Below are 25,000 nucleotides of genomic sequence, written 5' to 3'. Positions count from 1 at the left end.
TATTTAATACATATGAGAGAAATTAATAAGCAGCCAAAGCAAACAAATAAAAATTCGAACAAGCAAATCGAATTATTAAAATAATAATATTAAATTATTATTGTATATCCTTACCGTTAATAAAATATTTGTTTATATTATAATAAATACATTATAATAATACAAATAAAATATGAATTGCCAAAATGTATATGAGATCTAATATAGATCAAATAAAATTTCGAACAAGCAAATCGAAATAATGCAAATATTAAAATTATATATTGTATTTAATACATATGAGAGAAATAATAAGCAGCCAAAGCAAACAAATAAAAATTCGAACAAGCAAATCGAATTATTAAAATAATAATATTAAATTATTATTGTATATCCTTACCGTTAATAAAATATTTGTTTATATTATAATAAATACATTATAGTAATACAAATAAAATATGAATTGCCAAAATGTATATGATCTAATATAGATCAAATGAAATTTCGAACAAGCAAATCGAAATAATGCAAATATTAAAATTATATATTGTATTTAATACATATGAGAGAAATAATAAGCAGCCAAAACAAACAAATAAAAATTCGAACAAGCAAATCGAATTATTAAAATAATAATATTAAATTATTATTGTATATAAACACAATTAAAATACTGTGTGTATATGGACCATAATATACACGCGTTGCGATATGTATTGTTCATCTCAGTTATGCGCATACATTGGATAATGCAACAACCTAAAATGTACAATGTTGTACCTGGTTTTATACAGGTTAATGTTTTATATAAATTTCAATTTATATCGCTAAAAAAGTATTAATATATATATATATATATTTATTTACAATAAATGCAATTTAAAAAGAAATACTTTGATATATATTGGTTATATAAAACTAAGACATTTCGCAGCATTCGTTTTAGGTATAAAAATAAATTTATTGAAGGAATTGATATATGCCAGTAAAATGGTGTATTTTTAATTTCTTTCAATAAAAACATATTTGACAAAATTAAGAAACCAATTTATAAAACTCTAAGCGGTGGATCACTCGGCTCATGGGTCGATGAAGAACGCAGCAAACTGTGCGTCATCGTGTGAACTGCAGGACACATGAACATCGACATTTTGAACGCATATCGCAGTCCATGCTGTTATGTACTTTAATTAATTTTATAGTGCTACTTGGACTACATATGGTTGAGGGTTGTAAGACTATGCTAATTAAGTTGCTTATACAAATTTTATAATGAAATTTTATAAGCATATGGTATATTATTGGATAATAATAATTTAATTATTTTATTCATAATATTAAAAAATATATGAAAAACATTATCTCACATTAGTAAATAATTTGAATGTGAAAAACGAAGAGAAATATTTTCTTTTTCAATCAAATGATACTGAGAAATGTCTAGCATAAAAATTTATCTAGAATTGTCTCTTATTAATGATTAGAAAATAGAAAACCGTTGACAATATTATTGTTCTTCGTTGATTCGTTAAATCAAACAAATGCCATTTATATACAGATATTATTAATATAACGAATTTAATAAAATGTTTTATCATTATATATAAAGAATTAATTGCATATAAAAGTTATACACAACCTCAACTCATATGGGACTACCCCCTGAATTTAAGCATATTAATTAGGGGAGGAAAAGAAACTAACAAGGATTTTCTTAGTAGCGGCGAGCGAAAAGAAATCAGTTCAGCACTAAGTCACTTTGTCTATATGGCAAATGTGAGATGCAGTGTATGGAGCGTCAATATTCTAGTATGAGAAATTAACGATTTAAGTCCTTCTTAAATGAGGCCATTTACCCATAGAGGGTGCCAGGCCCGTATAACGTTAATGATTACTAGATGATGTTTCCAAAGAGTCGTGTTGCTTGATAGTGCAGCACTAAGTGGGTGGTAAACTCCATCTAAAACTAAATATAACCATGAGACCGATAGTAAACAAGTACCGTGAGGGAAAGTTGAAAAGAACTCTGAATAGAGAGTTAAACAGTACGTGAAACTGCTTAGAGGTTAAGCCCGATGAACCTGAATATCCGTTATGGAAAATTCATCATTAGAATTGTAATATTTAAACAATATTATGATAATAGTGTGCATTTTTTCCATATAAGGACATTGTAATCTATTAGCATACCAAATTTATCATAAAATATAACTTATAGTTTATTCAAATTAATTTGCTTGCATTTTAACACAGAATAAATGTTATTAATTTGATAAAGTGCTGATAGATTTATATGAATACAGTGCGTTAATTTTTCGGAATTATATAATGGCATAATTATCATTGATTTTTGTGTTTATTATATGCACTTGTAGGATTAACAATGCGAAAGATTCAGGATACCTTCGGGACCCGTCTTGAAACACGGACCAAGGAGTCTAACATATGTGCAAGTTATTGGGATATAAACCTAATAGCGTAATTAACTTGACTAATAATGGGATTAGTTTTTTAACTATTTATAGCTAATTAACACAATCCCGGGGCGTTCTATATAGTTATGTATAATGATATTTATATTATTTATGCCTCTAACTGGAACGTACCTTGAGCATATATGCTGTGACCCGAAAGATGGTGAACTATACTTGATCAGGTTGAAGTCAGGGGAAACCCTGATGGAAGACCGAAACAGTTCTGACGTGCAAATCGATTGTCAGAATTGAGTATAGGGGCGAAAGACCAATCGAACCATCTAGTAGCTGGTTCCTTCCGAAGTTTCCCTCAGGATAGCTGGTGCATTTTAATATTATATAAAATAATCTTATCTGGTAAAGCGAATGATTAGAGGCCTTAGGGTCGAAACGATCTTAACCTATTCTCAAACTTTAAATGGGTAAGAACCTTAACTTTCTTGATATGAAGTTCAAGGTTATGATATAATGTGCCCAGTGGGCCACTTTTGGTAAGCAGAACTGGCGCTGTGGGATGAACCAAACGTAATGTTACGGTGCCCAAATTAACAACTCATGCAGATACCATGAAAGGCGTTGGTTGCTTAAAACAGCAGGACGGTGATCATGGAAGTCGAAATCCGCTAAGGAGTGTGTAACAACTCACCTGCCGAAGCAACTAGCCCTTAAAATGGATGGCGCTTAAGTTGTATACCTATACATTACCGCTAAAGTAGATGATTTATATTACTTGTAATATAAATTTTGAAACTTTAGTGAGTAGGAAGGTACAATGGTATGCGTAGAAGTGTTTGGCGTAAGCCTGCATGGAGCTGCCATTGGTACAGATCTTGGTGGTAGTAGCAAATAATCGAATGAGACCTTGGAGGACTGAAGTGGAGAAGGGTTTCGTGTGAACAGTGGTTGATCACGAGTTAGTCGGTCCTAAGTTCAAGGCGAAAGCCGAAAATTTTCAAGTAAAATACAAATGCCAAACAAATATATATATTATATAAAATCTAGCTAAATTAATATACTTGAATAATTTTGAACGAAAGGGAATACGGTTCCAATTCCGTAACCTGTTGAGTATCCGTTTGTTATTAAATATGGGCCTCGTGCTCATCCTGGCAACAGGAACGACCATAAAGAAGCCGTCGAGAGATATCGGAAGAGTTTTCTTTTCTGTTTTATAGCCGTACTACCATGGAAGTCTTTCGCAGAGAGATATGGTAGATGGGCTAGAAGAGCATGACATATACTGTTGTGTCGATATTTTCTCCTCGGACCTTGAAAATTTATGGTGGGGACACGCAAACTTCTCAACAGGCCGTACCAATATCCGCAGCTGGTCTCCAAGGTGAAGAGTCTCTAGTCGATAGAATAATGTAGGTAAGGGAAGTCGGCAAATTAGATCCGTAACTTCGGGATAAGGATTGGCTCTGAAGATTGAGATAGTCGGGCTTGATTGGGAAACAATAACATGGTTTATGTGCTCGTTCTGGGTAAATAGAGTTTCTAGCATTTATGTTAGTTACTTGTTCCCCGGATAGTTTAGTTACGTAGCCAATTGTGGAACTTTCTTGCTAAAATTTTTAAGAATACTAATTGGGTTAAACCAATTAGTTCTTATTAATTATAACGATTATCAATTAACAATCAATTCAGAACTGGCACGGACTTGGGGAATCCGACTGTCTAATTAAAACAAAGCATTGTGATGGCCCTAGCGGGTGTTGACACAATGTGATTTCTGCCCAGTGCTCTGAATGTCAAAGTGAAGAAATTCAAGTAAGCGCGGGTCAACGGCGGGAGTAACTATGACTCTCTTAAGGTAGCCAAATGCCTCGTCATCTAATTAGTGACGCGCATGAATGGATTAACGAGATTCCTACTGTCCCTATCTACTATCTAGCGAAACCACAGCCAAGGGAACGGGCTTGGAATAATTAGCGGGGAAAGAAGACCCTTTTGAGCTTGACTCTAATCTGGCAGTGTAAGGAGACATAAGAGGTGTAGAATAAGTGGGAGATATTAGACCTCGGTTTGGTATCGCCAATGAAATACCACTACTCTTATTGTTTCCTTACTTACTTGATTAAATGGAACGTGTATCATTTCCTAGCCATTATACGGATATATTTATTATATCTTATGGTATTGGGTTTTGATGCAAGCTTCTTGATCAAAGTATCACGAGTTTGTTATATAATCGCAAACAAATTCTTTAATAAAACGGTGCATTTATGTATTTTTGATTTGAAAATTTGGTATAACTCCAATTACTCAGGTATGATCCAATTCAAGGACATTGCCAGGTAGGGAGTTTGACTGGGGCGGTACATCTCTCAAATAATAACGGAGGTGTCCCAAGGCCAGCTCAGTGCGGACAGAAACCACACATAGAGCAAAAGGGCAAATGCTGACTTGATCTCGGTGTTCAGTACACACAGGGACAGCAAAAGCTCGGCCTATCGATCCTTTTGGTTTAAAGAGTTTTTAACAAGAGGTGTCAGAAAAGTTACCATAGGGATAACTGGCTTGTGGCGGCCAAGCGTTCATAGCGACGTCGCTTTTTGATCCTTCGATGTCGGCTCTTCCTATCATTGTGAAGCAAAATTCACCAAGCGTTGGATTGTTCACCCATGCAAGGGAACGTGAGCTGGGTTTAGACCGTCGTGAGACAGGTTAGTTTTACCCTACTAATGACAAAACGTTGTTGCGACAGCATTCCTGCGTAGTACGAGAGGAACCGCAGGTACGGACCAATGGCACAATACTTGTTCGAGCGAACAGTGGTATGACGCTACGTCCGTTGGATTATGCCTGAACGCCTCTAAGGTCGTATCCGTGCTGGACTGCAATGATAAATAAGGGGCAATTTGCATTGTATGGCTTCTAAACCATTTAAAGTTTATAATTTACTTTTTAAACGACAATGGATGTGATGCCAATGTAATTTGTAACATAGTAAATTGGGAGGATCTTTGATCACCTGATGCCGCGCTAGTTACATATAAAAGCATTATTTAATACAATGACAAAGCCTAGAATCAATTGTAAACGACTTTTGTAACAGGCAAGGTGTTGTAAGTGGTTGAGCAGCTGCCATACTGCGATCCACTGAAGCTTATCCTTTGCTTGATGATTCGATAATAAAATTGCATAATTTATTTGTTGTGTTGAACTTCTTATATAAAGTTCAACCAACAATCTATTTGTATGCATTGATTGTTTGCTTGGCTTTGTGGCGAATTTTTAATCCTTTATATATTACATTCCTAAGGTCTAGATTTTCAAGTAAGAGACCAATTTGATTAACATATCAATATAAGTACAACTCGACCATCTAATAATAACAATATGAATCGTCATCTTATTAGTGACGCGAAGATTGGCAAACATATAATATAAAAATATTCCTAAGGTCTAGATTTTCAAGTAAGAGACCAATTTGATTAACATATCAATATAAGTACAACTCGACCATCTAATAATAACAATATGAATCGTCATCTTATTAGTGACGCGAAGATTGGCAAACATATAATATAAAAATATTCCTAAGGTCTAGATTTTCAAGTAAGAGACCAATTTGATTAACATATCAATATAAGTACAACTCGACCATCTAATAATAACAATATGAATCGTCATCTTATTAGTGACGCGAAGATTGGCAAACATATAATATAAAAATATTCCTAAGGTCTAGATTTTCAAGTAAGAGACCAATTTGATTAACATATCAATATAAGTACAACTCGACCATCTAATAATAATATGAATCGTCATCTTATTAGTGACGCGAAGATTGGCAAACATATAATATAAAAATATTCCTAAGGTCTAGATTTTCAAGTAAGAGACCAATTTGATTAACATATCAATATAAGTACAACTCGACCATCTAATAATAATATGAATCGTCATCTTATTAGTGACGCGAAGATTGGCAAACATATAATATAAAAATATTCCTAAGGTCTAGATTTTCAAGTAAGAGACCAATTTGATTAACATATCAATATAAGTACAACTCGACCATCTAATAATAACAATATGAATCGTCATCTTTTTAGTGACGCGAAGATTGGCAAACATATAATATAAAAATATTCCTAAGGTCTAGAATCTTAAGCAATAGACCAATTCAACTAAGAGTTGACATATAAAAATATGTTCCTTTTAATGTTAGCAAAATTTTATCGTCACATACTGTTAGTGACGCGAACGTTTTTTTCTCCATGTTTATATGAATGTTTATTCAAAGGTAGAAAGGCAGGATCGTTATTTTATAAGTGAAGCGATAAAAAAATATTATGCAATAGGACATCTATTTATAAATATTTTTAAGTCTTAGAAATTCAAGTAAAGAGATTCAAGAAATTCATTCAACTTAGAGCGCACATATAATTAAAACTATTCCTGAGGTTTAGAAACCAAATTAAATAAAGAGGACATATAAACGTATGTGGTATTTTGATGGTAGTAAAAATGTATCGCGATATTATTAGTGACGCGACCAATTTTTATACTCTTTGCTCCATGTGCAAATATATCTAGTGTTTAGATAGTCAATTAAAAATGACAATTTTAACTAAAAGACTTAAAAAAGTGTTTGTCAAACTTATAATTTTGTCAATACTATATAAAACGCCAATCATATCCTTATAAAAGTAAATACGGTATATGGTTATAAATACAAAACCATATATAAATAAAAAAATGAAATCGTATGTATATGGCTTATAGGTATAATACCTATAAGGCATAATAATGTATAATATTAGCAAATATACATATAAAAGTGCATGAATTGTATAGATATGGCATATAAGTGACATATTTATGAGAATAGCTAGTAGAATTTCCCCATACACTACTAGCGAAATGAGATATTTATACCTAGTGAGGGCGGCACTAGTACTATAAATTGTGGCAAAATAAATCTTATGCAAATGCATAGGATTTTGTCAATACCGTACAAAAAACTAAGTAAAACGTATGGATATTGAAAAATAAATGGATTATATTCATAAAATACGAATATTTCTTGCATTCTCTTGTTATATGAGAGAATATCATACGGAGCGGGTAGCCCCTAGTATAGTAAGCAGTCGAATGGGAGACAGCGTGTCCAAAAACACCTATAGGGAGGTGGTCGTTGGCGGACCTCTCCTCGTATTGGTCAAACTTATGATTTTGTCAATACTATATAAAACGCCAATCATATCCATATAAAAGTGAATACAGTATATGGATATGAATAAAAAACCATACATAAATAAAAAAAAAATATGTATAAAAAATTATACATATATTTATATTAAGCAATCGTATGGATGTGGCTTATAGGTATAATACCTATAAGGCATAATAATGTATAATATAGCAAATATACATATAAAAGTGCATGAATTGTATAGATATGGCATATAAGTGACATATTTATGAGAATAGCTAGTAGAATTTGCCCATACACTACTAGCGAAATGAGATATTTATACCTAGTGAGGGCGGCACTAGTACTATAAATTGTGGCAAAATAAATCTTATGCAAATGCATAGGATTTTGTCAATACCATACATAAACCGTATGGATATTGAGAAGTTAATAGATTACATCTATAATATGAGAAGTATTTTAGTATTCTTATTAAATAAGAGAATACTATAAGGGTGAGTGGCAAAGAGAATTGAATATACCCGAATGGGAGACAGCGTGTCCAAAAACTACTATAGGTGGTGTGGCAAATATGAGGAAGGCAATATATCCATATAATGAAAATAAAAGTGCGTTTTCTTATTATATAAGAGAACACTATATGGGTGAGTGGCAAAGTAAATTGAATATACCCGAATGGGAGACAGCGTGTCCAAAAACTACTATAGGTGGTGTGGCAAATATGAGGAAGGCAATATATCCATATAATGAAAATAAAAGTGCGTTTTCTTATTATATAAGAGAACACTATATGGGTGAGTGGCAAAGTAAATTGAATATACCCGAATGGGAGACAGCGTGTCCAAAAACTACTATAGGTGGTGTGGCAAATATGAGGAAGGCAATATATCCATATAATGAATATAAAAGTGCGTTGTCTTATTATATAAGAGAACACTATATGGGTGAGTGGCAAAGTAAATTGAATATACCCGAATGGGAGACAGCGTGTCCAAAAACTACTATAGGATGGTCAATGGGCCGGCCGTCTGCTATTGACATATGTCAGTAGAGAAGATATTATCCGTCAAATTTGTTTCTTTATTCATTTATTTGAATACGAGACTTGGCTCCGCGGTTAATATTTTAAGCCCAAAGATAATAACGTTGAAACAAAGGCCAAGTTTCTATTGTACATAGAATAACAAATTGTTTCCGAATTTTATCGTTAATTTTAGGAGGTAGGCTAACATGATTTATATTATATGTGTATTATTAAATAATAATAGTACATAAAAGTCTACCAAAGAAATATAAAAATGTAATTATGAATACATTTTCAATATTAATATCAACTTATATTGTTGATAATAAAAAATAGCTATTAAGAGAGTTATTTAAGAAATTATATAATATATAATAAAGAGTATATATATAAATAATATATAAGTATATATTATTTAAGAAATAAATATAGTAGTAATAATTATATATATACACTCGGTTCTATTTTATATATTACCAGAGACTTATATGGATATATATAGATAAATTTTAAATTTATCGTCAAAATACAAATGATTAACTCAATATCTTATATTGGTTAAACAAAAATTGTACATGTGTGGATACAATATATTATGTATGTCGAACAAAAATGATATTTTAGAATGAAATGTGCATATATAAAGAAAATATATGAAAAATAAATATTGTGTTTATAAAGAATATGATTCTTTTTGACATCAATAAAAACTTGTTATTATTAGTGGCGAAACAAGTATAAATTGGAAAACAAACGTATACGAATGCTATATAAAAATGGCCGTATTCGATAGAAATAAAATCTATAACAACATATATATTGCTAATTTCTATTCAAAAAATATGAATGAAATATGAATAAAAACATTATTCTGGTTGATCCTGCCAGTAGTTATATGCTTGTCTCAAAGATTAAGCCATGCATGTCTAAGTACACACGAATTAAAAGTGAAACCGCAAAAGGCTCATTATATCAGTTATGGTTCCTTAGATCGTTAACAGTTACTTGGATAACTGTGGTAATTCTAGAGCTAATACATGCAATTAAAACATGAACCTTATGGAACATGTGCTTTTATTAGGCTAAAACCAAGCGATCGCAAGATCGTTATATTGGTTGAACTCTAGATAACATGCAGATCGTATGGTCTTGTACCGACGACAGATCTTTCAAATGTCTGCCCTATCAACTTTTGATGGTAGTATCTAGGACTACCATGGTTGCAACGGGTAACGGGGAATCAGGGTTCGATTCCGGAGAGGGAGCCTGAGAAACGGCTACCACATCTAAGGAAGGCAGCAGGCGCGTAAATTACCCACTCCCAGCTCGGGGAGGTAGTGACGAAAAATAACAATACAGGACTCATATCCGAGGCCCTGTAATTGGAATGAGTACACTTTAAATCCTTTAACAAGGACCAATTGGAGGGCAAGTCTGGTGCCAGCAGCCGCGGTAATTCCAGCTCCAATAGCGTATATTAAAGTTGTTGCGGTTAAAACGTTCGTAGTTGAACTTGTGCTTCATACGGGTAGTACAACTTACAATTGTGGTTAGTACTATACCTTTATGTATGTAAGCGTATTACCGGTGGAGTTCTTACATGTGCTTAGATACTTGTATTTTTTCATATGTTCCTCCTATTTAAAAACCTGCATTAGTGCTCTTAAACGAGTGTTATTGTGGGCCGGTACAATTACTTTGAACAAATTAGAGTGCTTAAAGCAGGCTTCAAATGCCTGAATATTCTGTGCATGGGATAATGAAATAAGACCTCTGTTCTGCTTTCATTGGTTTTCAGATCAAGAGGTAATGATTAATAGAAGCAGTTTGGGGGCATTAGTATTACGACGCGAGAGGTGAAATTCTTGGACCGTCGTAAGACTAACTTAAGCGAAAGCATTTGCCAAAGATGTTTTCATTAATCAAGAACGAAAGTTAGAGGTTCGAAGGCGATCAGATACCGCCCTAGTTCTAACCATAAACGATGCCAGCTAGCAATTGGGTGTAGCTACTTTTATGGCTCTCTCAGTCGCTTCCCGGGAAACCAAAGCTTTTGGGCTCCGGGGGAAGTATGGTTGCAAAGCTGAAACTTAAAGGAATTGACGGAAGGGCACCACCAGGAGTGGAGCCTGCGGCTTAATTTGACTCAACACGGGAAAACTTACCAGGTCCGAACATAAGTGTGTAAGACAGATTGATAGCTCTTTCTCGAATCTATGGGTGGTGGTGCATGGCCGTTCTTAGTTCGTGGAGTGATTTGTCTGGTTAATTCCGATAACGAACGAGACTCAAATATATTAAATAGATATCTTCAGGATTATGGTGTTGAAGCTTATATAGCCTTCATTCATGGTGGCAGTAAAATGTTTATTGTGTTTGAATGTGTTTATATAAGTGGAGCCGTACCTGTTGGTTTGTCCCATTATAAGGACACTAGCTTCTTAAATGGACAAATTGCGTCTAGCAATAATGAGATTGAGCAATAACAGGTCTGTGATGCCCTTAGATGTCCTGGGCTGCACGCGCGCTACAATGAAAGTATCAACGTGTATTTCCTAGACCGAGAGGTCCGGGTAAACCGCTGAACCACTTTCATGCTTGGGATTGTGAACTGAAACTGTTCACATGAACTTGGAATTCCCAGTAAGTGTGAGTCATTAACTCGCATTGATTACGTCCCTGCCCTTTGTACACACCGCCCGTCGCTACTACCGATTGAATTATTTAGTGAGGTCTCCGGACGTGATCACTGTGACGCCTTGCGTGTTACGGTTGTTTCGCAAAAGTTGACCGAACTTGATTATTTAGAGGAAGTAAAAGTCGTAACAAGGTTTCCGTAGGTGAACCTGCGGAAGGATCATTAATGTTTTAATATCCTTACCGTTAATAAAATATTTGTTTATATTATAATAAATACATTATAGTATTACAAATAAAATATGAATTGCCAAAATGTATATGAGATCTATTATAGATCAAATGAAATTTCGAACAAGCAAATCGAAATAATGCAAATATTAAAATTATATATTGTATTTAATACATATGAGAGAAATTAATAAGCAGCCAAAGCAAACAAATAAAAATTCGAACAAGCAAATCGAATTATTAAAATAATAATATTAAATTATTATTGTATATCCTTACCGTTAATAAAATATTTGTTTATATTATAATAAATACATTATAATAATACAAATAAAATATGAATTGCCAAAATGTATATGAGATCTAATATAGATCAAATAAAATTTCGAACAAGCAAATCGAAATAATGCAAATATTAAAATTATATATTGTATTTAATACATATGAGAGAAATAATAAGCAGCCAAAGCAAACAAATAAAAATTCGAACAAGCAAATCGAATTATTAAAATAATAATATTAAATTATTATTGTATATCCTTACCGTTAATAAAATATTTGTTTATATTATAATAAATACATTATAGTAATACAAATAAAATATGAATTGCCAAAATGTATATGATCTAATATAGATCAAATGAAATTTCGAACAAGCAAATCGAAATAATGCAAATATTAAAATTATATATTGTATTTAATACATATGAGAGAAATAATAAGCAGCCAAAACAAACAAATAAAAATTCGAACAAGCAAATCGAATTATTAAAATAATAATATTAAATTATTATTGTATATAAACACAATTAAAATACTGTGTGTATATGGACCATAATATACACGCGTTGCGATATGTATTGTTCATCTCAGTTATGCGCATACATTGGATAATGCAACAACCTAAAATGTACAATGTTGTACCTGGTTTTATACAGGTTAATGTTTTATATAAATTTCAATTTATATCGCTAAAAAAGTATTAATATATATATATATATATTTATTTACAATAAATGCAATTTAAAAAGAAATACTTTGATATATATTGGTTATATAAAACTAAGACATTTCGCAGCATTCGTTTTAGGTATAAAAATAAATTTATTGAAGGAATTGATATATGCCAGTAAAATGGTGTATTTTTAATTTCTTTCAATAAAAACATATTTGACAAAATTAAGAAACCAATTTATAAAACTCTAAGCGGTGGATCACTCGGCTCATGGGTCGATGAAGAACGCAGCAAACTGTGCGTCATCGTGTGAACTGCAGGACACATGAACATCGACATTTTGAACGCATATCGCAGTCCATGCTGTTATGTACTTTAATTAATTTTATAGTGCTACTTGGACTACATATGGTTGAGGGTTGTAAGACTATGCTAATTAAGTTGCTTATACAAATTTTATAATGAAATTTTATAAGCATATGGTATATTATTGGATAATAATAATTTAATTATTTTATTCATAATATTAAAAAATATATGAAAAACATTATCTCACATTAGTAAATAATTTGAATGTGAAAAACGAAGAGAAATATTTTCTTTTTCAATCAAATGATACTGAGAAATGTCTAGCATAAAAATTTATCTAGAATTGTCTCTTATTAATGATTAGAAAATAGAAAACCGTTGACAATATTATTGTTCTTCGTTGATTCGTTAAATCAAACAAATGCCATTTATATACAGATATTATTAATATAACGAATTTAATAAAATGTTTTATCATTATATATAAAGAATTAATTGCATATAAAAGTTATACACAACCTCAACTCATATGGGACTACCCCCTGAATTTAAGCATATTAATTAGGGGAGGAAAAGAAACTAACAAGGATTTTCTTAGTAGCGGCGAGCGAAAAGAAATCAGTTCAGCACTAAGTCACTTTGTCTATATGGCAAATGTGAGATGCAGTGTATGGAGCGTCAATATTCTAGTATGAGAAATTAACGATTTAAGTCCTTCTTAAATGAGGCCATTTACCCATAGAGGGTGCCAGGCCCGTATAACGTTAATGATTACTAGATGATGTTTCCAAAGAGTCGTGTTGCTTGATAGTGCAGCACTAAGTGGGTGGTAAACTCCATCTAAAACTAAATATAACCATGAGACCGATAGTAAACAAGTACCGTGAGGGAAAGTTGAAAAGAACTCTGAATAGAGAGTTAAACAGTACGTGAAACTGCTTAGAGGTTAAGCCCGATGAACCTGAATATCCGTTATGGAAAATTCATCATTAGAATTGTAATATTTAAACAATATTATGATAATAGTGTGCATTTTTTCCATATAAGGACATTGTAATCTATTAGCATACCAAATTTATCATAAAATATAACTTATAGTTTATTCAAATTAATTTGCTTGCATTTTAACACAGAATAAATGTTATTAATTTGATAAAGTGCTGATAGATTTATATGAATACAGTGCGTTAATTTTTCGGAATTATATAATGGCATAATTATCATTGATTTTTGTGTTTATTATATGCACTTGTAGGATTAACAATGCGAAAGATTCAGGATACCTTCGGGACCCGTCTTGAAACACGGACCAAGGAGTCTAACATATGTGCAAGTTATTGGGATATAAACCTAATAGCGTAATTAACTTGACTAATAATGGGATTAGTTTTTTAACTATTTATAGCTAATTAACACAATCCCGGGGCGTTCTATATAGTTATGTATAATGATATTTATATTATTTATGCCTCTAACTGGAACGTACCTTGAGCATATATGCTGTGACCCGAAAGATGGTGAACTATACTTGATCAGGTTGAAGTCAGGGGAAACCCTGATGGAAGACCGAAACAGTTCTGACGTGCAAATCGATTGTCAGAATTGAGTATAGGGGCGAAAGACCAATCGAACCATCTAGTAGCTGGTTCCTTCCGAAGTTTCCCTCAGGATAGCTGGTGCATTTTAATATTATATAAAATAATCTTATCTGGTAAAGCGAATGATTAGAGGCCTTAGGGTCGAAACGATCTTAACCTATTCTCAAACTTTAAATGGGTAAGAACCTTAACTTTCTTGATATGAAGTTCAAGGTTATGATATAATGTGCCCAGTGGGCCACTTTTGGTAAGCAGAACTGGCGCTGTGGGATGAACCAAACGTAATGTTACGGTGCCCAAATTAACAACTCATGCAGATACCATGAAAGGCGTTGGTTGCTTAAAACAGCAGGACGGTGATCATGGAAGTCGAAATCCGCTAAGGAGTGTGTAACAACTCACCTGCCGAAGCAACTAGCCCTTAAAATGGATGGCGCTTAAGTTGTATACCTATACATTACCGCTAAAGTAGATGATTTATATTACTTGTAATATAAATTTTGAAACTTTAGTGAGTAGGAAGGTACAATGGTATGCGTAGAAGTGTTTGGCGTAAGCCTGCATGGAGCTGCCATTGGTACAGATCTTGGTGGTAGTAGCAAATAATCGAATGAGACCTTGGAGGACTGAAGTGGAGAAGGGTTTCGTGTGAACAGTGGTTGATCACGAGTTAGTCGGTCCTAAGTTCAAGGCGAAAGCCGAAAATTTTCAAGTAAAATACAAATGCCAAACAAATATATATATTATATAAAATCTAGCTAAATTAATATACTTGAATAATTTTGAACGAAAGGGAATACGGTTCCAATTCCGTAACCTGTTGAGTATCCGTTTGTTATTAAATATGGGCCTCGTGCTCATCCTGGCAACAGGAACGACCATAAAGAAGCCGTCGAGAGATATCGGAAGAGTTTTCTTTTCTGTTTTATAGCCGTACTACCATGGAAGTCTTTCGCAGAGAGATATGGTAGATGGGCTAGAAGAGCATGACATATACTGTTGTGTCGATATTTTCTCCTCGGACCTTGAAAATTTATGGTGGGGACACGCAAACTTCTCAACAGGCCGTACCAATATCCGCAGCTGGTCTCCAAGGTGAAGAGTCTCTAGTCGATAGAATAATGTAGGTAAGGGAAGTCGGCAAATTAGATCCGTAACTTCGGGATAAGGATTGGCTCTGAAGATTGAGATAGTCGGGCTTGATTGGGAAACAATAACATGGTTTATGTGCTCGTTCTGGGTAAATAGAGTTTCTAGCATTTATGTTAGTTACTTGTTCCCCGGATAGTTTAGTTACGTAGCCAATTGTGGAACTTTCTTGCTAAAATTTTTAAGAATACTAATTGGGTTAAACCAATTAGTTCTTATTAATTATAACGATTATCAATTAACAATCAATTCAGAACTGGCACGGACTTGGGGAATCCGACTGTCTAATTAAAACAAAGCATTGTGATGGCCCTAGCGGGTGTTGACACAATGTGATTTCTGCCCAGTGCTCTGAATGTCAAAGTGAAGAAATTCAAGTAAGCGCGGGTCAACGGCGGGAGTAACTATGACTCTCTTAAGGTAGCCAAATGCCTCGTCATCTAATTAGTGACGCGCATGAATGGATTAACGAGATTCCTACTGTCCCTATCTACTATCTAGCGAAACCACAGCCAAGGGAACGGGCTTGGAATAATTAGCGGGGAAAGAAGACCCTTTTGAGCTTGACTCTAATCTGGCAGTGTAAGGAGACATAAGAGGTGTAGAATAAGTGGGAGATATTAGACCTCGGTTTGGTATCGCCAATGAAATACCACTACTCTTATTGTTTCCTTACTTACTTGATTAAATGGAACGTGTATCATTTCCTAGCCATTATACGGATATATTTATTATATCTTATGGTATTGGGTTTTGATGCAAGCTTCTTGATCAAAGTATCACGAGTTTGTTATATAATCGCAAACAAATTCTTTAATAAAACGGTGCATTTATGTATTTTTGATTTGAAAATTTGGTATAACTCCAATTACTCAGGTATGATCCAATTCAAGGACATTGCCAGGTAGGGAGTTTGACTGGGGCGGTACATCTCTCAAATAATAACGGAGGTGTCCCAAGGCCAGCTCAGTGCGGACAGAAACCACACATAGAGCAAAAGGGCAAATGCTGACTTGATCTCGGTGTTCAGTACACACAGGGACAGCAAAAGCTCGGCCTATCGATCCTTTTGGTTTAAAGAGTTTTTAACAAGAGGTGTCAGAAAAGTTACCATAGGGATAACTGGCTTGTGGCGGCCAAGCGTTCATAGCGACGTCGCTTTTTGATCCTTCGATGTCGGCTCTTCCTATCATTGTGAAGCAAAATTCACCAAGCGTTGGATTGTTCACCCATGCAAGGGAACGTGAGCTGGGTTTAGACCGTCGTGAGACAGGTTAGTTTTACCCTACTAATGACAAAACGTTGTTGCGACAGCATTCCTGCGTAGTACGAGAGGAACCGCAGGTACGGACCAATGGCACAATACTTGTTCGAGCGAACAGTGGTATGACGCTACGTCCGTTGGATTATGCCTGAACGCCTCTAAGGTCGTATCCGTGCTGGACTGCAATGATAAATAAGGGGCAATTTGCATTGTATGGCTTCTAAACCATTTAAAGTTTATAATTTACTTTTTAAACGACAATGGATGTGATGCCAATGTAATTTGTAACATAGTAAATTGGGAGGATCTTTGATCACCTGATGCCGCGCTAGTTACATATAAAAGCATTATTTAATACAATGACAAAGCCTAGAATCAATTGTAAACGACTTTTGTAACAGGCAAGGTGTTGTAAGTGGTTGAGCAGCTGCCATACTGCGATCCACTGAAGCTTATCCTTTGCTTGATGATTCGATAATAAAATTGCATAATTTATTTGTTGTGTTGAACTTCTTATATAAAGTTCAACCAACAATCTATTTGTATGCATTGATTGTTTGCTTGGCTTTGTGGCGAATTTTTAATCCTTTATATATTACATTCCTAAGGTCTAGATTTTCAAGTAAGAGACCAATTTGATTAACATATCAATATAAGTACAACTCGACCATCTAATAATAACAATATGAATCGTCATCTTATTAGTGACGCGAAGATTGGCAAACATATAATATAAAAATATTCCTAAGGTCTAGATTTTCAAGTAAGAGACCAATTTGATTAACATATCAATATAAGTACAACTCGACCATCTAATAATAACAATATGAATCGTCATCTTATTAGTGACGCGAAGATTGGCAAACATATAATATAAAAATATTCCTAAGGTCTAGATTTTCAAGTAAGAGACCAATTTGATTAACATATCAATATAAGTACAACTCGACCATCTAATAATAACAATATGAATCGTCATCTTATTAGTGACGCGAAGATTGGCAAACATATAATATAAAAATATTCCTAAGGTCTAGATTTTCAAGTAAGAGACCAATTTGATTAACATATCAATATAAGTACAACTCGACCATCTAATAATAATATGAATCGTCATCTTATTAGTGACGCGAAGATTGGCAAACATATAATATAAAAATATTCCTAAGGTCTAGATTTTCAAGTAAGAGACCAATTTGATTAACATATCAATATAAGTACAACTCGACCATCTAATAATAATATGAATCGTCATCTTATTAGTGACGCGAAGATTGGCAAACATATAATATAAAAATATTCCTAAGGTCTAGATTTTCAAGTAAGAGACCAATTTGATTAACATATCAATATAAGTACAACTCGACCATCTAATAATAACAATATGAATCGTCATCTTTTTAGTGACGCGAAGATTGGCAAACATATAATATAAAAATATTCCTAAGGTCTAGAATCTTAAGCAATAGACCAATTCAACTAAGAGTTGACATATAAAAATATGTTCCTTTTAATGTTAGCAAAATTTTATCGTCACATACTGTTAGTGACGCGAACGTTTTTTTCTCCATGTTTATATGAATGTTTATTCAAAGGTAGAAAGGCAGGATCGTTATTTTATAAGTGAAGCGATAAAAAAATATTATGCAATAGGACATCTATTTATAAATATTTTTAAGTCTTAGAAATTCAAGTAAAGAGATTCAAGAAATTCATTCAACTTAGAGCGCACATATAATTAAAACTATTCCTGAGGTTTAGAAACCAAATTAAATAAAGAGGACATATAAACGTATGTGGTATTTTGATGGTAGTAAAAATGTATCGCGATATTATTAGTGACGCGACCAATTTTTATACTCTTTGCTCCATGTGCAAATATATCTAGTGTTTAGATAGTCAATTAAAAATGACAATTTTAACTAAAAGACTTAAAAAAGTGTTTGTCAAACTTATAATTTTGTCAATACTATATAAAACGCCAATCATATCCTTATAAAAGTAAATACGGTATATGGTTATAAATACAAAACCATATATAAATAAAAAAATGAAATCGTATGTATATGGCTTATAGGTATAATACCTATAAGGCATAATAATGTATAATATTAGCAAATATACATATAAAAGTGCATAAATTGTATAGATATGGCATAAAGAAGGCATTTATGAGAATAGCTAGTAGAATTTGCCCATACACTACTAGCGAAATGAGATATTTATACCTAGTGAGGGCGGCACTAGTACTATAAATTGTGGCAAAATAAATCTTATGCAAATGCATAGGATTTTGTCAATACCGTACAAAAAACTAAGTAAAACGTATGGATATTGAAAAATAAATGGATTATATTCATAAAATACGAATATTTCTTGCATTCTCTTGTTATACGAGAGAATATCATACGGAGCGGGCAGCCCCTAGTATAGTAAGCAGTCGAATGGGAGACAGCGTGTCCAAAAACACCTATAGGGAGGTGGTCGTTGGCGGACCTCTCCTCGTATTGGTCAAACTTATGATTTTGTCAATACTATATAAAACGCCAATCATATCCATATAAAAGTGAATACAGTATATGGATATGAATAAAAAACCATACATAAATAAAAAAAAATATGTATAAAAAATTATACATATATTTATATTAAGCAATCGTATGGATGTGGCTTATAGGTATAATACCTATAAGGCATAATAATGTATAATATAGCAAATATACATATAAAAGTGCATGAATTGTATAGATATGGCATATAAGTGACATATTTATGAGAATAGCTAGTAGAATTTGCCCATACACTACTAGCGAAATGAGATATTTATACCTAGTGAGGGCGGCACTAGTACTATAAATTGTGGCAAAATAAATCTTATGCAAATGCATAGGATTTTGTCAATACCGTACAAAAAACTAAGTAAAACGTATGGATATTGAAAAATAAATGGATTATATTCATAAAATACGAATATTTCTTGCATTCTCTTGTTATATGAGAGAATATCATACGGAGCGGGTAGCCCCTAGTATAGTAAGCAGTCGAATGGGAGACAGCGTGTCCAAAAACACCTATAGGGAGGTGGTCGTTGGCGGACCTCTCCTCGTATTGGTCAAACTTATGATTTTGTCAATACTATATAAAACGCCAATCATATCCATATAAAAGTGAATACAGTATATGGATATGAATAAAAAACCATACATAAATAAAAAAAAATATGTATAAAAAATTATACATATATTTATATTAAGCAATCGTATGGATGTGGCTTATAGGTATAATACCTATAAGGCATAATAATGTATAATATAGCAAATATACATATAAAAGTGCATGAATTGTATAGATATGGCATATAAGTGACATATTTATGAGAATAGCTAGTAGAATTTGCCCATACACTACTAGCGAAATGAGATATTTATACCTAGTGAGGGCGGCACTAGTACTATAAATTGTGGCAAAATAAATCTTATGCAAATGCATAGGATTTTGTCAATACCGTACAAAAAACTAAGTAAAACGTATGGATATTGAAAAATAAATGGATTATATTCATAAAATACGAATATTTCTTGCATTCTCTTGTTATATGAGAGAATATCATACGGAGCGGGTAGCCCCTAGTATAGTAAGCAGTCGAATGGGAGACAGCGTGTCCAAAAACACCTATAGGGAGGTGGTCGTTGGCGGACCTCTCCTCGTATTGGTCAAACTTATGATTTTGTCAATACTATATAAAACGCCAATCATATCCATATAAAATTGAATACAGTATATGGATATGAATAAAAAACCATACAAAAATAAAAAAAAAATATGTATAAAAAATTATACATATATTTATATTAAGCAATCGTATGGATGTGGCTTATAGGTATAATACCTATAAGGCATAATAATGTATAATATAGCAAATATACATATAAAAGTGCATGAATTGTATAGATATGGCATATAAGTGACATATTTATGAGAATAGCTAGTAGAATTTGCCCATACACTACTAGCGAAATGAGATATTTATACCTAGTGAGGGCGGCACTAGTACTATAAATTGTGGCAAAATAAATCTTATGCAAATGCATAGGATTTTGTCAATACCGTACAAAAAACTAAGTAAAACGTATGGATATTGAAAAATAAATGGATTATATTCATAAAATACGAATATTTCTTGCATTCTCTTGTTATATGAGAGAATATCATACGGAGCGGGTAGCCCCTAGTATAGTAAGCAGTCGAATGGGAGACAGCGTGTCCAAAAACACCTATAGGGAGGTGGTCGTTGGCGGACCTCTCCTCGTATTGGTCAAACTTATGATTTTGTCAATACTATATAAAACGCCAATCATATCCATATAAAAGTGAATACAGTATATGGATATGAATAAAAAACCATACATAAATAAAAAAAAAATATGTATAAAAAATTATACATATATTTATATTAAGCAATCGTATGGATGTGGCTTATAGGTATAATACCTATAAGGCATAATAATGTATAATATAGCAAATATACATATAAAAGTGCATGAATTGTATAGATATGGCATATAAGTGACATATTTATGAGAATAGCTAGTAGAATTTGCCCATACACTACTAGCGAAATGAGATATTTATACCTAGTGAGGGCGGCACTAGTACTATAAATTGTGGCAAAATAAATCTTATGCAAATGCATAGGATTTTGTCAATACCATACATAAACCGTATGGATATTGAGAAGTTAATAGATTACATCTATAATATGAGAAGTATTTTAGTATTCTTATTAAATAAGAGAATACTATAAGGGTGAGTGGCAAAGAGAATTGAATATACCCGAATGGGAGACAGCGTGTCCAAAAACTACTATAGGTGGTGTGGCAAATATGAGGAAGGCAATATATCCATATAATGAAAATAAAAGTGCGTTTTCTTATTATATAAGAGAACACTATATGGGTGAGTGGCAAAGTAAATTGAATATACCCGAATGGGAGACAGCGTGTCCAAAAACTACTATAGGTGGTGTGGCAAATATGAGGAAGGCAATATATCCATATAATGAAAATAAAAGTGCGTTTTCTTATTATATAAGAGAACACTATATGGGTGAGTGGCAAAGTAAATTGAATATACCCGAATGGGAGACAGCGTGTCCAAAAACTACTATAGGTGGTGTGGCAAATATGAGGAAGGCAATATATCCATATAATGAATATAAAAGTGCGTTGTCTTATTATATAAGAGAACACTATATGGGTGAGTGGCAAAGTAAATTGAATATACCCGAATGGGAGACAGCGTGTCCAAAAACTACTATAGGATGGTCAATGGGCCGGCCGTCTGCTATTGACATATGTCAGTAGAGAAGATATTATCCGTCAAATTTGTTTCTTTATTCATTTATTTGAATACGAGACTTGGCTCCGCGGTTAATATTTTAAGCCCAAAGATAATAACGTTGAAACAAAGGCCAAGTTTCTATTGTACATAGAATAACAAATTGTTTCCGAATTTTATCGTTAATTTTAGGAGGTAGGCTAACATGATTTATATTATATGTGTATTATTAAATAATAATAGTACATAAAAGTCTACCAAAGAAATATAAAAATGTAATTATGAATACATTTTCAATATTAATATCAACTTATATTGTTGATAATAAAAAATAGCTATTAAGAGAGTTATTTAAGAAATTATATAATATATAATAAAGAGTATATATATAAATAATATATAAGTATATATTATTTAAGAAATAAATATAGTAGTAATAATTATATATATACACTCGGTTCTATTTTATATATTACCAGAGACTTATATGGATATATATAGATAAATTTTAAATTTATCGTCAAAATACAAATGATTAACTCAATATCTTATATTGGTTAAACAAAAATTGTACATGTGTGGATACAATATATTATGTATGTCGAACAAAAATGATATTTTAGAATGAAATGTGCATATATAAAGAAAATATATGAAAAATAAATATTGTGTTTATAAAGAATATGATTCTTTTTGACATCAATAAAAACTTGTTATTATTAGTGGCGAAACAAGTATAAATTGGAAAACAAACGTATACGAATGCTATATAAAAATGGCCGTATTCGATAGAAATAAAATCTATAACAACATATATATTGCTAATTTCTATTCAAAAAATATGAATGAAATATGAATAAAAACATTATTCTGGTTGATCCTGCCAGTAGTTATATGCTTGTCTCAAAGATTAAGCCATGCATGTCTAAGTACACACGAATTAAAAGTGAAACCGCAAAAGGCTCATTATATCAGTTATGGTTCCTTAGATCGTTAACAGTTACTTGGATAACTGTGGTAATTCTAGAGCTAATACATGCAATTAAAACATGAACCTTATGGAACATGTGCTTTTATTAGGCTAAAACCAAGCGATCGCAAGATCGTTATATTGGTTGAACTCTAGATAACATGCAGATCGTATGGTCTTGTACCGACGACAGATCTTTCAAATGTCTGCCCTATCAACTTTTGATGGTAGTATCTAGGACTACCATGGTTGCAACGGGTAACGGGGAATCAGGGTTCGATTCCGGAGAGGGAGCCTGAGAAACGGCTACCACATCTAAGGAAGGCAGCAGGCGCGTAAATTACCCACTCCCAGCTCGGGGAGGTAGTGACGAAAAATAACAATACAGGACTCATATCCGAGGCCCTGTAATTGGAATGAGTACACTTTAAATCCTTTAACAAGGACCAATTGGAGGGCAAGTCTGGTGCCAGCAGCCGCGGTAATTCCAGCTCCAATAGCGTATATTAAAGTTGTTGCGGTTAAAACGTTCGTAGTTGAACTTGTGCTTCATACGGGTAGTACAACTTACAATTGTGGTTAGTACTATACCTTTATGTATGTAAGCGTATTACCGGTGGAGTTCTTACATGTGCTTAGATACTTGTATTTTTTCATATGTTCCTCCTATTTAAAAACCTGCATTAGTGCTCTTAAACGAGTGTTATTGTGGGCCGGTACAATTACTTTGAACAAATTAGAGTGCTTAAAGCAGGCTTCAAATGCCTGAATATTCTGTGCATGGGATAATGAAATAAGACCTCTGTTCTGCTTTCATTGGTTTTCAGATCAAGAGGTAATGATTAATAGAAGCAGTTTGGGGGCATTAGTATTACGACGCGAGAGGTGAAATTCTTGGACCGTCGTAAGACTAACTTAAGCGAAAGCATTTGCCAAAGATGTTTTCATTAATCAAGAACGAAAGTTAGAGGTTCGAAGGCGATCAGATACCGCCCTAGTTCTAACCATAAACGATGCCAGCTAGCAATTGGGTGTAGCTACTTTTATGGCTCTCTCAGTCGCTTCCCGGGAAACCAAAGCTTTTGGGCTCCGGGGGAAGTATGGTTGCAAAGCTGAAACTTAAAGGAATTGACGGAAGGGCACCACCAGGAGTGGAGCCTGCGGCTTAATTTGACTCAACACGGGAAAACTTACCAGGTCCGAACATAAGTGTGTAAGACAGATTGATAGCTCTTTCTCGAATCTATGGGTGGTGGTGCATGGCCGTTCTTAGTTCGTGGAGTGATTTGTCTGGTTAATTCCGATAACGAACGAGACTCAAATATATTAAATAGATATCTTCAGGATTATGGTGTTGAAGCTTATATAGCCTTCATTCATGGTGGCAGTAAAATGTTTATTGTGTTTGAATGTGTTTATATAAGTGGAGCCGTACCTGTTGGTTTGTCCCATTATAAGGACACTAGCTTCTTAAATGGACAAATTGCGTCTAGCAATAATGAGATTGAGCAATAACAGGTCTGTGATGCCCTTAGATGTCCTGGGCTGCACGCGCGCTACAATGAAAGTATCAACGTGTATTTCCTAGACCGAGAGGTCCGGGTAAACCGCTGAACCACTTTCATGCTTGGGATTGTGAACTGAAACTGTTCACATGAACTTGGAATTCCCAGTAAGTGTGAGTCATTAACTCGCATTGATTACGTCCCTGCCCTTTGTACACACCGCCCGTCGCTACTACCGATTGAATTATTTAGTGAGGTCTCCGGACGTGATCACTGTGACGCCTTGCGTGTTACGGTTGTTTCGCAAAAGTTGACCGAACTTGATTATTTAGAGGAAGTAAAAGTCGTAACAAGGTTTCCGTAGGTGAACCTGCGGAAGGATCATTAATGTTTTAATATCC

At 33.3% G+C, this 25,000-nt stretch overlaps 6 non-coding genes across 6 annotated transcripts; all 6 read left to right on the top strand.

Moving 5' to 3' along the window:
* The first annotated feature begins 1,033 nt into the window (after window positions 1-1,033).
* Window positions 1,034-1,212, top strand: LOC127012481 (5.8S ribosomal RNA). The gene has a single exon (XR_007765967.1). It is a non-coding gene; the product is annotated as a 5.8S ribosomal RNA (ribosomal RNA).
* A 402-nt stretch (window positions 1,213-1,614) lies between these two features.
* Window positions 1,615-5,585, top strand: LOC127012480 (large subunit ribosomal RNA). Its single transcript, XR_007765966.1, has one exon. It is a non-coding gene; the product is annotated as a large subunit ribosomal RNA (ribosomal RNA).
* Window positions 5,586-9,512: 3,927 nt separating this feature from the next.
* On the top strand, window positions 9,513-11,507 carry LOC127012483 (small subunit ribosomal RNA). Its single transcript, XR_007765969.1, has one exon. It is a non-coding gene; the product is annotated as a small subunit ribosomal RNA (ribosomal RNA).
* Window positions 11,508-12,710: 1,203 nt separating this feature from the next.
* Window positions 12,711-12,889, top strand: LOC127012478 (5.8S ribosomal RNA). Its single transcript, XR_007765964.1, has one exon. It is a non-coding gene; the product is annotated as a 5.8S ribosomal RNA (ribosomal RNA).
* A 402-nt stretch (window positions 12,890-13,291) lies between these two features.
* LOC127012479 (large subunit ribosomal RNA) lies at window positions 13,292-17,262 on the top strand. Its single transcript, XR_007765965.1, has one exon. It is a non-coding gene; the product is annotated as a large subunit ribosomal RNA (ribosomal RNA).
* A 5,729-nt stretch (window positions 17,263-22,991) lies between these two features.
* On the top strand, window positions 22,992-24,986 carry LOC127012482 (small subunit ribosomal RNA). The gene has a single exon (XR_007765968.1). It is a non-coding gene; the product is annotated as a small subunit ribosomal RNA (ribosomal RNA).
* Window positions 24,987-25,000: the final 14 nt, after the last annotated feature.

This window comes from Drosophila biarmipes, unplaced genomic scaffold (genome assembly GCF_025231255.1).
Source record: "Drosophila biarmipes strain raj3 unplaced genomic scaffold, RU_DBia_V1.1 ptg000089l, whole genome shotgun sequence".
Taxonomy (NCBI): Eukaryota; Metazoa; Arthropoda; class Insecta; order Diptera; family Drosophilidae; genus Drosophila; species Drosophila biarmipes.
Note: the sequence above shows the minus strand (reverse complement) of the source record. Positions and strands in the feature narration are given on the sequence as shown.